Raw genomic sequence first — 14748 nt, 5'->3', positions numbered from 1 at the left:
AATCAAGGCAGAAATCAAAATAGACCTCAGCTATGCAGAAGAAGCTCAGATAAAACAACGTGGGGTGAGTACTGAACCAATTTAAATATAGTACTAATAAAAATAACACTGGGAATTAGGGTTGGGAAATATAAATCTTCATAGAAGTTTTATAAATCTTAGTGAAATATTTTGAATATTATAAAATGTATTGAAAAGCAACTAATGCTTTGAGAGAAGGACACGAGTCAATGCATACTGGATATAATTCAAATATGAGATTAAAAAATAATGAATCTAAACTGTTTAATGTTTCACCTCATTTTATTTATTTATTTTTTTAACATTCAACAATTTTTAACAAATAGTGATCAAGTTTTAGACATTGTGTTTGACACTGGGAAGCCTCTATGACTAAGACACAGTCCCTGACTTTCAAGGTTTATATTTTGACAAAAATAATAAATCCGATGTTTGAACTTTATTAGGTTTTTATATTGGCATCATCATGGTTATCAGGGCATGCCAGGTGACTCAGTGGTAAAGAATACACCTGCTAATGCAGGAATCTTGGGAGATGCAGGTTCAGTTCCTGGGTCAGAAAAAAATCCCTTGGAGTAAGAAATGGCAAGCCACGCTAGTATTCTTGCCTGGAAAACTCCATGGGGAAGAGGAGCCTGGTGGGCTACAGTCCATGGGGTCACAAAGAATCAGACATGACTGAGCATGCATGCACATCATAGGTAACTCACATCCTAGTATTAAATAGACATTGGTCAAAGTGCTTTATACATGTCTTATGGATTCTGTGCAACGGAGCTACAAGAAAGGTACATTATTATCCTCATTATACACTCGAAGAAATATTTACCTAAAGGTCATTAACTTCAAGCTCAGCTCTACTTCTTTCTGTCAAGTTCTCCTAAAATTCAATTTAATAGTTTTTTTGTGTGCAAGAATGAAACAGGAGGAGGAAAAGAAGGAAGGGAAGAGAAAAACTGGAATCCAACCTCAGCTCAACTGTTCACTAGCTGTGTGAGATGCTTAATTTTACAAATCAACTTGAATGGGGATGCCCAGATAGATGGTAAAATATTATTTCCATACATATCTGTGAGGGTATCTCTGGAAGTGATTAAAATTTGAATCCGTAGAGTGAAGAAGACCTCCCTCACCAATGCAAGCGAGCATCATCCAACCCATGATCCCAACCAGTGCAGGTGAGCATTATCCAATCCACCCAATAGAACAAAAACGCAGAGTCAGGGCACATTTTACTCTCTTCTCTTGAACTGAGACACCCATTTTTTTCCTTCTATTAGATATCTGACTCCTGGCTCTCAGGTTTTTGGACTCAAATTAGGATGTATTGCCCTCCCCACCCCTAATTTTCAGAAGTTTAGATTTGGAATAAGTTATATCACTAGGTGTCCTGGTTCTCCTGCTTGAAGGACAGATTATGGGACTTCTCAGCTTCCAATTCCAAAGAAAGGCAATGCCAAAGAATGTTCAAATAACTGTACAATTGCAGTCATTTCACATGATAACAAGATTTTACTGAAATCCTTCAAGCTAGGCTTTAGCAGTACGTGAACAGAGAACTTCCAGATGTACAGGCTGGATTCAGAAATGGCAGAGGAACCAGAAATCAAATTGCCAACTTACGCTAGATCATAGAAAAAGCAAGAGAATTTAAAAAACATGTACTTATACTTCATCGACCATGTGAAAGCCTTTAACTGTGGATCACAACAAACTGGAATATTCTTGAAGAGATGGGAATAGCAGACTACATGTCTCCTGAGGAATCTGTATGCAGGACAAGAAGCAACAGTTAGAACTGGACATGAAACAAAAGACTGGTTCAAAATTCAGTTCAGTCACTCAGTCGTGTCCGACTCTTTGCAACCCCATGGAGTACAGCACTCCAGGCCTCCCTGTCCATCACCAACTCCAGGAGTTTACTCAAACTCATGTCCATTGAGTCGGTGATGCCATCCAACCATCTCATCCTCTGTCGTCCCCTTCTCCTCCTGCCCCCAATCCCTCCCAGCATCAGAGTCTATTCCAATGAGTCAACTCTTCACATGAGGTGGCCAAAATATTGGAGTTTCAGCTTCAACATCAGTCCTTCCAAAGAACATTCAGGACTGATTTCCTTTAGGATGGACTGGTTGGATCTCCTGGCACTCCAAGGGACTTTCAAGAGTCTTCTGCAACACCACAGTTCAAAAGCATCAATTCTTTGGCACTCACCTTTCTTCACAGTCCAACTCTTACATCCATACATGACCACTGGAAAAACCACAGTCTTGACTGGATGGACCTTTGTTGGCAAAGTAATGTCTCTGCTTTTTAACATGCTATCTAAGTTGGTCATAACTTTCCTTTCAAGGAGTAAGTATATTTTAATTTCATGGCTGCAGTCACCATCTGCAGTGATTTTGGAACCCAAAAAAATAAAGTCTGACACTGTTTCCACTGTTTCCCCATCTATTTTGCCATGAAGTGATGGGACCAGTTGCCATGATCTTAGTTTTCTGAATGTTGAGCTTTAAGCCAACTTTTTCACTCTCCACTTTCACTTTCATCAAGAGACTCTTTAGTTCTTCACTTTCTGCCTTAAAGGTGGTATCATCTGCATATCTGAGGTTATTGATATTTCTTCCAGCAATCTTGATTCCAGCTTGTGCTTCTTCCAGCCCAGTGTTTCTCATGATGTACTCTTCATATAAGTTAAATAAGCAGGGTGACAATAAACAGCCTTGACGTACTCCTTTTCCTATTTGGAACCAATCAGTTATTCCATGCTCAGTTCAAACTCTTGCTTCCTGACCTGCATACAGATTTCTTAAGAGGCAGGTCTGGTGGTCTGGTATTTCCATCTCTTGAAGAATTTTCCACAGTTTATTGTGATCCACACAGTCAAAGGCTTTGGCATAGTCAATAAAGTAGAAATAGATATTTTTCTGGAACTCTCTTGCTTTTAGGATGATCCAGCAAATGTTGATAATTTGATCTCTAGTTCCTCTGCCCTTCCTAAAACCACCTTGAACATCTGGAGTTTCAGGGTTCACATATTGTTGAAGCCTGGCTTGGAGAATTTTGAGCATTACTTTACTAGCATGTGAGATGAGTGCAATTGTGTGGTAGTTTGAGCATTCTTTGGCATTGCCTTTCTTAGGGATTGGAATGAAAACTGACCTGTTCAAAATTGGAAAAGGAGTAGGTCAAGGCTGTGTATTGTCATCCTATTTCATCAACTTACATGCAAAGTACATCATAGGAAATGCTGGGCTGGATGACTCACAAGCTGGAATCACGATTGCCCGGAGAAATGTCAGCAACCACAGGTATGCAGATGATACCAGTTTAATGGCAGAAAGTGAAGAGGAACTAAAGAGCCTCTTGATGAAAGTGAAAGAGGAGAGTGAAAAAGCTGGCTTAAAACTCAACATTCAGAAAACTAAGATTACTACACAACTAATAGATGGGGGAAAAGTGGAAATGGTGTCAGATTTCATATTTTGGGGCTCCAAATTCAATGTGAATGGTGACTTCAACCATGGAATTAGGACACTTGCTCCTTGGAAGAAAAGCTATGACCAACCTAGACAGCATAATAAAAAGCAGAGACCCCAATTGGCCAACAAAGGTCTGTATAGTTAAAGCTATGTTTCTTCCAGTAGTCTTGTATGGATGATGGAGGTGGACCATAAAGAATGCTGAGTGCTGAAAAATTGATGCTTTCGAACTGTGGTGTTGGAGAAGACTCTTGAGAGTCCCTTGGAGTGCCAGGAGATCCAACCAGTCCATCCTAAAGGAAATCAATCCTAAATATTCATTGGAAGGACTAATGCTGGAGCTGAAACTCCAATACTTTGGCCACCTGATGCGAAAAACTAACTCATTTGAAAAGACCCTGTTGCTGGGAAAGATTGAGGGCAGGAGGTGAAGGGGATGACAGAGGATGAGATGGTTTGATGGCATCACCGACTCAATGGATGTGAGTTTGAGTAAACTCCTGGAGTTGGTGATGGACAGGGAGGCCTAGCGTGCTGCAGTCCATGGGATGGCAAAGAGTCAGACATGACTGAGCAACTGAACTGAACAATGTATATGCAACAAGACTGTGTTGACTGTTGTCAAAGTATCTATTTTATACATGTGAAATTCTCTGTAAGTCCTAAAATGTTAAGAAAGAACATTTAAAAATTCTCTTAAGATATGATCTTGAGAAAAGGGTAGTTCTTCAAATGGAATAAATTTAGCTCCATAGAAATGTTCAATATACCTCAGTGTGGAACAGTGAATGCATTTTCATTAAGCAACTAGAACTCCTGAAGCACTGCTTTAGGAGATGCTGACTGGAAAGGTCCTCTAGCCTATGATCCTGAATCAAAATTAGTCTTAATATTTCACTCCACACAAATACAAGTTATTCTACTGAAGAGTTATTAGAAAACAAAACTTATAAGAACCTCCTATTTCCCTGTTAAAGGAAGAGGAAGTTAATACCAAACAGGAAACTCTTATCTCTGGGAACCTACAGGAAGTGATCAAAGGAAGTAGGAACACAAACTCACCTCTTATACTCAACTCTTGAGTGATTATTATATCATTGAACCACCCTTTTTTCTCAATACGGCAGCAATACAAGCCACTGTCAGATGGGTCAGCATTCTTTATGGTCAAGGTCAAATTCCTTTCGCCAATATATCCTCTTAGTTGATAACGTCTGTCCTTCTGAAAAGTGACTTTGTATCCATCAGTCTGGATAATGTCTTCTCTGCAGCTCCACCAAGAACATTCCCCTCGGCCCCAGCATGCAGTTGTGATTTCTCCAGTATATAAGCAGGGTAGCCTGACAGACTCACCGGTTCTTCCAGTCACTTGAGAATAAGAGGTTACACCATCTGTAAATAAAAAGAAACCAAAGCATGAGAACATGAGGTCTCAATATTTTAATTTTAATAATTTTAATTTTTTCATATAGCTTATTTGGTTTGAAATTATGTGACTGTATCATGAGTTTTTAGAATTTAGTATGAGCAAATTTCCATGTTAACATGTTCTTCAGCAGCATCACTATTTATTAGATAGGATTGAAGATGAAAGGTCATATAAACATTTTTTTCGATTGATGAAAATGTCCTATGCTTCCCAATAGGACAGATTTTCTAGAGAAAATATCAGGACAAAGGTCAGATATATGTTCAGCCGTTTTGGTGAATATGATCAAACTTTTCTCCAAAAGATTTGATTGAAACAAATGACATCTAGTAATGCATGAGTATGTGGATATTCATCCTGTATTTGACAGGTATCTGTTTATTAAATATATAAAACACACTGGTGGCTTTTCCTTTCTCCTAGATTCAATCACTGTCTTAACTAAAATCTGGTTTTAAAACTCTATTACATTCAAAGTTTTGATTTTCTCTTTTTATTTTAACTTTCCAATGGCCATTGAACATAGTCACTTCATAATACCCTCTCATTTAAATTTTAAAAAAAAGTCTAATATTTTATTAAACATCATTGGCTGGAAAGCAGAAGTCTTGTAAACTCTTTAGAAGTCAGTTCTTAGAAAAATGGGTTTATAATACTTTTAGGAGAAATTAGTTTTATGGGCTTTAGGGTCATTCCAAAAAATTTAAGCAGGGATCCTTTCTTGAGCTCTGTGCAATGAATCACAGTCCACTTACCCAGGCAAAACCAAAAAATTGGAGAATATTCAATAAAATACTAAATTTTGCCTCAGAAACAGGCAGGAAGACTCACCTGTGGCTGTGGCTTAAACACTGCGCATTGGCAAAAAGTTCCTAAAAGAAGTATGAGACTTAGCTAATCACAGTCAGGACTTCCCTGGTGGCTCAGACAGTAAAAAGTGTCTGCCTACAATGTGGGAGACCTGGGTTTGATCCCTGGGTCAGGAAGATCTCCTGGAGAAGGAAATGGCAACCCACTCCAGTACTCTTGCCTGGAAAATCCCCTGGATGCATGGAGGAGCCTGGTAGACTACAGTCCATGGGGTCACAATCCAATAGGACTAACTTCACTTTCACTTTTCATAGTTAGGACTGGACTGTGGGTCTGGGAAATGCTTTGGGAATAAGACACTCATTGTTACATAGTATAAGAGTATTTTCTTCACTGGAATTCTGATAATATTTAATTTTGCTTAATATCATTTTGTATCACAAAGCTAATACATATTAATTTTAAAAATTTGTTATAGAAGTATAGTTTAAAATTGTACTTTTACTCATATTCCACCTGTAAAGATTGTTTTTAAATTTTAGGATATATCTATCACTAATTTTCTCCCCTATCTCATAGAATGTTTTGAATTAATATATTTTATTTATTAAAAAAATTTCCCATACAGCACAGATGCGGAATCTTAGTTTCCCAATGAGGGATAGAACCCACACCCACTACATTGGAAGTATGGAGTCTAGAGCCACTGGAAAGAGGGAAGGTCATTCTCCTTCCCATCCGTCCCCACTTCTTCTTCCCGTTCCCTTCCATGCCATGATAACCATGGTTGCTGTTTACTACATACACGTGAGAAGTTCATGCGTACACATGAACAACACAAATGGCAGCAGATGCATGTGTGCTGTATCATGCCTTGTTCCTCTAGCCATTGATTTTATAATTCTTAGTGTTTAAGCAATTTCTTTGGCTTAAGGTTTCAGCCTTGTTCTTTGCTCACTACTTGACCTCGTTATTTTTAAACAATGCCCTAGAAATCTACCCTGCTCTACCATACCTACATACCCACTATATTCCCCCATCCTCAGAGCTTCCAAAGCACAGCCCACCTGTGCACCTACCTGTCAGAAGGAGTAGGAGGCCCAGGATGGCTACCCAAGGGTGCATGATGCTCTTGGCCTGAAAGAAAGTGAAAGTTGACTGGTTTGTATGCTCCCAGGCAGATGGTATCAGGTTGGACACCACTAGATGGCTTTCCAGGGGTTCCAAATAGCTCAGGTTCCTTATGCCTCAGTGCAGAAAAAATTGAGCCAGAGCCTGAGGAGTGATAGATGAGAAGTGATCCATTAAAATAGGATGCTTGTAAGACTTACAAGGAGACAGGTGAGCATTGTGGTGCCTCAAGTACTTAGTGGGTTACATTTGTATAATCAAAGGAAGAAGGAGAGGGAAGAAGACCACCTTCTTTTTCACTGTTAGTCTTCTTGGATGGGAGGATGTTGATCCTGTGTGGTGCATCCGGCACTGTCATGGCACTACGGAAAAATTAGTCCAGGTCTCAGGACAATGAGGGTTGTTCAGTTTGAAATGTCACATATCCAACTCTGGCAAATGTTTTAATCTCACCGATATCAGTTTCTTCTCCTTTATAATGAACGTAATAATAGAATCTACCCCAAACATCTGGACAAGGGCTCACAACAAGATAATGCTCTGAAAGCATCAAACCCAGCCCTTTCCTATAATAAGCACTCAGTAACTATTGCTTATTATCAACGACTCCAAGAATAATATTGATAGTCTGGAATGCTCCCCTATAAAATGATACATATGAAAGCTTTGGAAGTCCCTATTCAGCACTTACACTGTATCATCACAGTAATAATTATTTGATCAGAGAGAGGTGCCAGTCATCAGACACTGTTGAGACCGGCTCGACAAGCAGGGTTTCCGAAAGCGCGATATGGCAAGAGAATGAGAAACAAGACATAAGAATTCAGAGAAAAGGGAGGATCAGGGGACCAACACCGCTCCAAGGTGAAGGTGCAGAAACTGAATCCAAGCCGGCTTTATTATACTTTCAGCCGTGAGTGAAAGAATATGTGGGGAGACTGGAAGAAACACAAGCTGGAATCAAGATTGCCAGGAGAAATATCAATAACCTCAGATATGCAGATGACACCACCCTTATGGCAGAAAGTGAACAGGAACTAAAAAGCCTCTTGATGAAAGTGAAAGTGGAGAGTGAAAAAGTTGGCTTAAAGCTCAACATTCAGAAAAAGAAGATCATGGCATCTGGTCCCATCACTTCATGGGAAATAGATGGGGAAACAGTGGAAACAGTGTCAGACTTTATTTTTTGGGGCTCCAAAATCACTACAGATGGTGATTGCAGCCATGAAATTAAAAGATGCTTACTCCTTGGAAGGAAAGTCATGTCCAACCTAGATACCATATTCAAAAGCAGAGACATTACTTTGCCAACAAAGGTTCGTCTAGTCAAGGCTATGGTTTTTCCTGCGGTCATGTATGGATGTGAGAGTTGGACTGTGAAGAAAGCTGATCGCTGAAGAATTGATGCTTTTGAACTGTGGTGTTGGAGAAGACTCTCGAGAGTCCCTTGGACTGCAAGGAGATGCAACCAGTCCATTCTGAAGGAGATCAACCCTGGGATTTCTTTGGAAGGAATGATGCTAAAGCTGAAACTCCAGTACTTTGGCCACTTCATGCGAAGAGTTGACTCATTGGAAAAGACTCTGATGCTGGGAGGGATTGGGGGCAGGAGGAGAAGGGGACGCCAGAGGATGAGATGGGTGGATGGCATCACTGACTCGATGGACGTGAATCTGAGTGAACTCTGGGAGTTGGTGATGGACAGGGAGGCCTGGCATGCTGTGATTCACGGGGTCGCAAAGAGTCGGACACGACTGAGCGACTGAACTGAACTGAAACTATAACTCATGTGGCCTTCGGGGCCAAAGAACAAAATGATCATTAACCATTGAGTAATTAGGAAACAGTAATCAATAACAAATCAGTAACTAAGACTAACATTCTTATCTATAGATTTTCTACCAGATACGTAAAACATGTGATTTTGAGACACCAGTTGAGAAACAGGCTGGAGTCAGTTTTCTGACCCCAGGATCATATCTTGTTTTCAAGATTATGAACTGTTCCCTCTGGACTTGTTCCAAGAGTCTCATGCCTTATAGCATCGAGTTTATCAATGATTATAAATTTCTTTTGTGGTCCTTGCTGGGGCCTGCTTTTCTTTTATTCTTCCTGTCTCCTACATCTCCCCCTTTTTGATTTTGCACATGATGAGAAATGGTGAGAAATGTTAGTTGCTGTTGTTGGCTTCATTGTCTCTTGATCATTCTTCTCCAGACTATACAGAAACATAAACACATAATTAATAGCACTCCCATAACCAGAGCAATTCCATATCCAAATGTCTTGATCTGTTTTAAGGGATTAAAAGAAAAAAGATTATTAGCTATAGTATCAAGAAAATCTGATCCAGAAATTACATCAAGATATTTATTAAAAGCTTTTAATATATCTTGTTGTAGATATTGAATATCTACAAAAATACTATCTTGGTTCAATAGGTGTTGTTTAACTTTATCCCATTTGAATTCAGTCTTATTATATTTGAAAGCCGTTACACAAAAGGAAGTATAGTTCCAATCACATCTTAGTCTCACCTGTTTTTGTAAACTGACTAGTTGATCTCCTAATAAAATAACAGATTTTTGAAGGTCAGCCACTTGGGAGGCCAGCTTTCCATCAATTTTTTGTTGAGTGGTCCAAAGGAAATCGGCATCTTTATGTCATTCTTATACAAAATGAACTGTTTGTACAGATGTATGAAGAGCCGTTCCAGCTACGGCTGCCATAGTGGTAATAGCTATAATGCCTAAGATGGCAGCAATTAGCAATCCCAGAAAATGTTTAACACGTTTAAGATTTTTCAATATTTCTTCAATAACATATAATGTAGGTTCTTGCCAAGGTCATTTAAATCAACTGGAACCCATATGCCAGTTCTGGTTTTAAGAATGTAAATACCCTGCCAACTTTCATTAAAAGGAATGGTATTATTTATACATGTATAAAATGAACAGTTAGACATGTTACTAATCCCAAATTGGGATCATATTTTGCTGGTCTGATCATAAAAACAAAAGGAATTCTTACACAAGTCTGAATAGTGTGGGTAGAATTTTTTGTAAAATTAAAGGTAGCTTTTCGGTCATTTAAAATATATTCAGTATATTGTTCCTTCCAAGCAATTAGTTCTTTTAATGCCATGGGTATTTTTCATATTTCATCATGAATAGGATAATGATCTAAAGGAGGCACAGGGGGAGCTAATCCTATCCCATGCCGTATGAGGAGTTGACTACCATAAGTACTAATTGTCTTATCTTTATATACCCATGGAGAAGACACTTTAGATTCTATAAGTTTAGGGGTTCCTCAGGGTCCATAATCGATAATGGAGCATTCTGCAACATTTAATAATAAGTGACTTTCTGATCCTTTACATAATTTCCATCTTAACCAATTTTCAATACCATGGCTAATTTCAGTAACACAATCAGGAAGGTCAGGTGGATTCATCATGCTGGAAGTTTCTTCTTTTTCTAAAAAAAAGTAAGAGCAGTTAACAGAAAGAGGGAAGTCTTATCATCATTTGATTCTTTGACAACTGACAGCCACTTTTGATATCCTGTTTTAAGACATAAACTTCCAAAACCAACATAAATAGGAGTGGCATCAGAGCCAATAGTATAATTTATCAACTGACCATCTTCTTCCTTTAAAGTCTTTTTTAATGTGTCCCAATTTTTCATGTTGGTAACATCTCATATCTGTCTTTTTATTAGCTTTAGATAGTACTTGAGCCAGAAGTTGCATTTTATATGGTTCTGACCCAATATCTTGGCAAACTTTAAGATATTCTTCTAGAGGGGCACCCTGTGCTTTGAGAGGCTGAATCACCTTTTTACATTCTGAGTTAGCATTCTCATATGCAAGAACTTGCATCAGCAAATCTCTCAAACCAGGTTGTGCAACTGTTTTATTTAAATTTTGACATAACCTGGCAATAAATTCTACATAATGTTCCCCATTTGATTGTTTAATTTGAGTAAATGAAATCGAGGCTTGTCCAGGTGGATTTATTCTCTCCCAGGCTTTTAAACATATCATTCTCACTTGAGTGAGTAACTGATCATCAAATTGTAACTGAGCTTGAATGCCAAAATGTGCCCCACTGCCCATTAATTGATCAAGTGTTATATCAACTGGCAGGTTGGCTGTTGCATTTCTGCGAGCTTGTGATTTGCTTCGTCTTGCCACCAGGTCCTAAATTGTAAAAATTCTGAGGTGGATAGGCAAATTCTGGCTATCATTTCCCAATCATAAGGAATTAACTGTTTAGCTTGTAAAAGTCCCTGAATTAGTCCCATGGTATAAGGAGAATTAGTTCCATATTAGGTACATGCCTGTTTTATCTCCTTTATAGTTTTAAATGGTATGGCATTATAATCGTAATGCATTCCTCCTTGTGGGAATTGAGGATCTGGTGGGAATTGAGGATCTGGTGGGATTTGGGTTACAGCCACAGGGAGAATTAAAGCGTCTTCATCCCCCTGCAATTGTGCCATACAAGCTCACTTTTGTAAAGGCGTCATTTTATTAGGTACATTTATCTGTGGTTTAAAACCAAATCCATCATCCCAAGGGTTTTCAGGATTGAAAGGAGAGGGCTCAACAAAAGGTGCATTTGATCGAGCAAGAAAGATCTGTTCTTGACTTCTATCATTCTTTTGGCTCTTATTTTTCATTTTTATTGTTTCTCTTCCTCATCACCTATGTTATCATATAAATTCATTTCCTCCGTCTGTTCTTGTATTGTTCTACAGAATCCCCTGAATCTGAGGTTTCAGATTGCAGCAGTCCTAAAGCTGTGCTAATAAGATTCCCTACTGACCATACAGACAAAAGAATCTTTTCGTTGCGTTGGTAGGCACTGCGCAGGCAACGCATAACTTTGTCCCATTCCTCATGCCTCAAAGTCCCTTTATCTGTATCTGCTGCTGCTGCTTAGTTAGTTGCTTCAGTCGTGTCCGACTCTGTGCGACCCCATAGATGGCAGTAGCAGTATTTTTTAATGGCAGAAAACAATTCTTTAAAAGAGGAGTGAGATATCTCGACCCCCGAACTTTTAAACGAAGTTTTTAACACTTGCATATAATCACTATGCTTAGAAGGATTTTGCCCCATCATTACCCTGATTGACAAATCCGCAGGGGTGCACTTACCAAGTACTTTCCTCTTCCGCCTAGCTGGACAGATTTCCCTACGTTCACCTCGGCTAGGAACTAGCTTCTCAGGCTGGATTTACTTTCGGGTCCCTGTTTCGGCACCACTTGTCGAGACACGCTTGACAAGCAGGGTTTCTGAAAGCGCAATACGGCGAGAGAATGAGAAATAAGACACAAGAATTCAGAGAAAAGCGAGGATCAGGGGACGAACACCGCTCCAAGGTGAAGGTGCAGAAACTGAATCCAAGCCGGCTTTATTATACTTCCAGCCGTGAATGAAAGAATATGTGGGGAGTTAAACTATAACTCATGTGGCCTTCAGGGCCAAAGAACAAAATGATCATTAACCATTGAGTAATTAGGAAACAGTAATCAATAACAAATCAGTAACTAAGACTAACATTCTTATCTATAGATTTTCTACCAGATACGTAAAACATGTGATTCTCAGACACCGGTTGAGAAACAGGCTGTGGTCAGTTTTCTGACCCCAGGATCGTATCTTATTTTCAAGATCATGAACTGTTCCCTCTGGACTTGTTCCAAGAGTCTCATGCCTTATAGCATCCAGTTTATCAATAATTATAAATTTCTTTTGTGGCCCTAGTGGGGGCCTGCTTTTCTTTTATTCTTCCTGTCTCCTACAAGACACCAATCCCCACCGAGGCAATTGTAGGTCCACCCAGCCCCACATTTCCAACTTCCTGTTAGACATCATCCAGGGGCACTTCAAACTCAAGATCACCCAAATAATTTTCATTCTTCCTTCTGGGGTTCCTTTACCAGTGAACCCATCACAACACCTACAATCCCAAGTACAGAGAATCAGTCATCCTTCCTTCTTACTCCAGTCACCAGCTCCTTTCAATTCCAAGTCCTAAATGGCTCTGACTCTGTCCCTTCTCTGCTGTTACCGCTGCCATCATTCTAGCTGACACACTCCTCTCTTTTCTGAATAACAACAGCAGGAGCCTCCTGGGGAGTCTCTCTGCCTCCAGGTTTACTCCTCTCCAATATGGCTTCCACAGTCTTGCCAGCACAATATTTCCAAAAAACAGAGTTGAAAGTGCCATTCCCTTCTCCAAACACGTGAACAGTTTCTTAGGACCCTGGGGTCAAATCTAAATTCCTAAGTCCATTAATCAAAGCCTTTAAGAACCTAGGCTACTCCTAGCTTCCTGTCTCTATTAGATTAAACTAGACTTAAACAATCACAGAGATTCCATGCTCCTATAAGTCCCCCTATCCCTGCTCAGACTGTTACCCTGCCTGTTCACTCTGCTCAATGAAATGCTCTCATCCATGAAGAGCCAATTCAAGGATCTTTGGGAGAAATCATCCTGGCCATCCTTTCCCAGTTAGACACCTTCTCTCCTTCCTTTGGGTCCCCAGGGCACTTCTTCACACTTCTACCCCAAAACAAAGCCCACTGAGTGGTTATTTGCTCCATCCAAGCCTGTGTATCCCACACCTTTATGGACAGAGGTCAAGATTTCCTCATTTTGATATGTTGTGGTCCCTGCATAGAGAAGCAACCAGGTAGGCCATGCTTAATGAATCATAGATTCAAAAGGCCTTTACCGAGTATCATGCTACATATTTCTATGTATCCAAATGAAGTCCCAAGAAAAAGATATACAATCTCATCTGCAACCACTTTTCCCTCTAAGAATCCCTTGATTTGCTGGAAAGGCCAGCTTGCTCAGACCGTGGAGCTTTGGCTGGTTTTGTAAAACAGAGAGATACGGTAAGAGAACAAACGCTCCTGAGTTCCTCATGCCCCCTTTTCCACCATCCAACCCTGAGACCAAGAAAAACCTATTGTAAGAACCTCAAGGGAAGAAAAATGTGACTATTATCAGAGTAGTGTCCAGTTTTCCTGGGTTGACAGCCAATTCCTCATGTACGTTTGGGTGCATTAAAAACTGCTTGGACTTCATACTGTTGATGAGCATCATGATCCAATTCAGGGCTGAGAAAAAGTAAATCCTGATACTTGAGGAGCAAATAGGAAAACTGCTCTCCAGGAGCTCTCCTGAGAGATAGTTGCTGCCAGTCATGGGACAACAGTAACTGCACGTGGGATCAGAAGCACTGGCCTCTGGGCTCAGCAATCTCCCTGACTCACTGCAAGCCCTCTCTCACCCCACTGGCCTTTTCTGGGCCTCAATTTAATATCAGTTTTTTACTGAAAACATCACCCTCAGGGGTCTATGGGCCCAAATTTAAAGCGTCTGAAACCGAGAAACGAGTCTCAGCTCTCCCTCTGCTTTGCTGCATGATCTTGGGAAAGTCACACCATGTCTCTCAGCTCCATTTCTGGGCAGCCACAGAGTGGAGGTAAGGATTTGCCTACCTAGGTAGGGTTTCTTCAGATGATGTCTGCAGACCAAACACATTCAGAGTAGAGGAGGGCCCTGCAGCAGGAGATCCATACTTGGAGATGTCTTATAAATAATACAAGTCAGGAAGCCCTTGCATGGCATACTTGACCACAGCTCTTTTCAAAAAAAAAAAAAAAAATACAATTTCTGAGCCTAAATCATAAAATAGAGCCTCTCTATTGAGTGATGTAAGCAGGAAAAAACAACTGAGAGGCATCAGAAGATTAAAGATGTCCAACCTAGAGAGAAACAAAACTGAGAGTTCTGTAGAGCCATGTAAAAAGGAGTCAGTGGAGCTTTCAGAATCTCAGATTTATTCTAATAGT

The 14748-nt window shown here is 39.9% G+C and overlaps 1 long non-coding RNA gene across 1 annotated transcript; it reads right to left on the bottom strand.

Annotated features, from left to right (window-relative positions):
* Positions 1-284: 284 nt before the first annotated feature.
* LOC133251541 (uncharacterized) lies at positions 285-12310 on the bottom strand. The gene is made up of 4 exons (XR_009737675.1): positions 12036-12310; positions 6822-7017; positions 4566-4895; positions 285-1788 (listed from the first exon to the last, which is right to left on the bottom strand). It is a non-coding gene; the product is annotated as an uncharacterized LOC133251541 (long non-coding RNA).
* Positions 12311-14748: the final 2438 nt, after the last annotated feature.

This window comes from Bos javanicus, chromosome 7 (genome assembly GCF_032452875.1).
Source record: "Bos javanicus breed banteng chromosome 7, ARS-OSU_banteng_1.0, whole genome shotgun sequence".
Lineage (NCBI taxonomy): Eukaryota > Metazoa > Chordata > Mammalia > Artiodactyla > Bovidae > Bos > Bos javanicus.
Note: the sequence above shows the minus strand (reverse complement) of the source record. Positions and strands in the feature narration are given on the sequence as shown.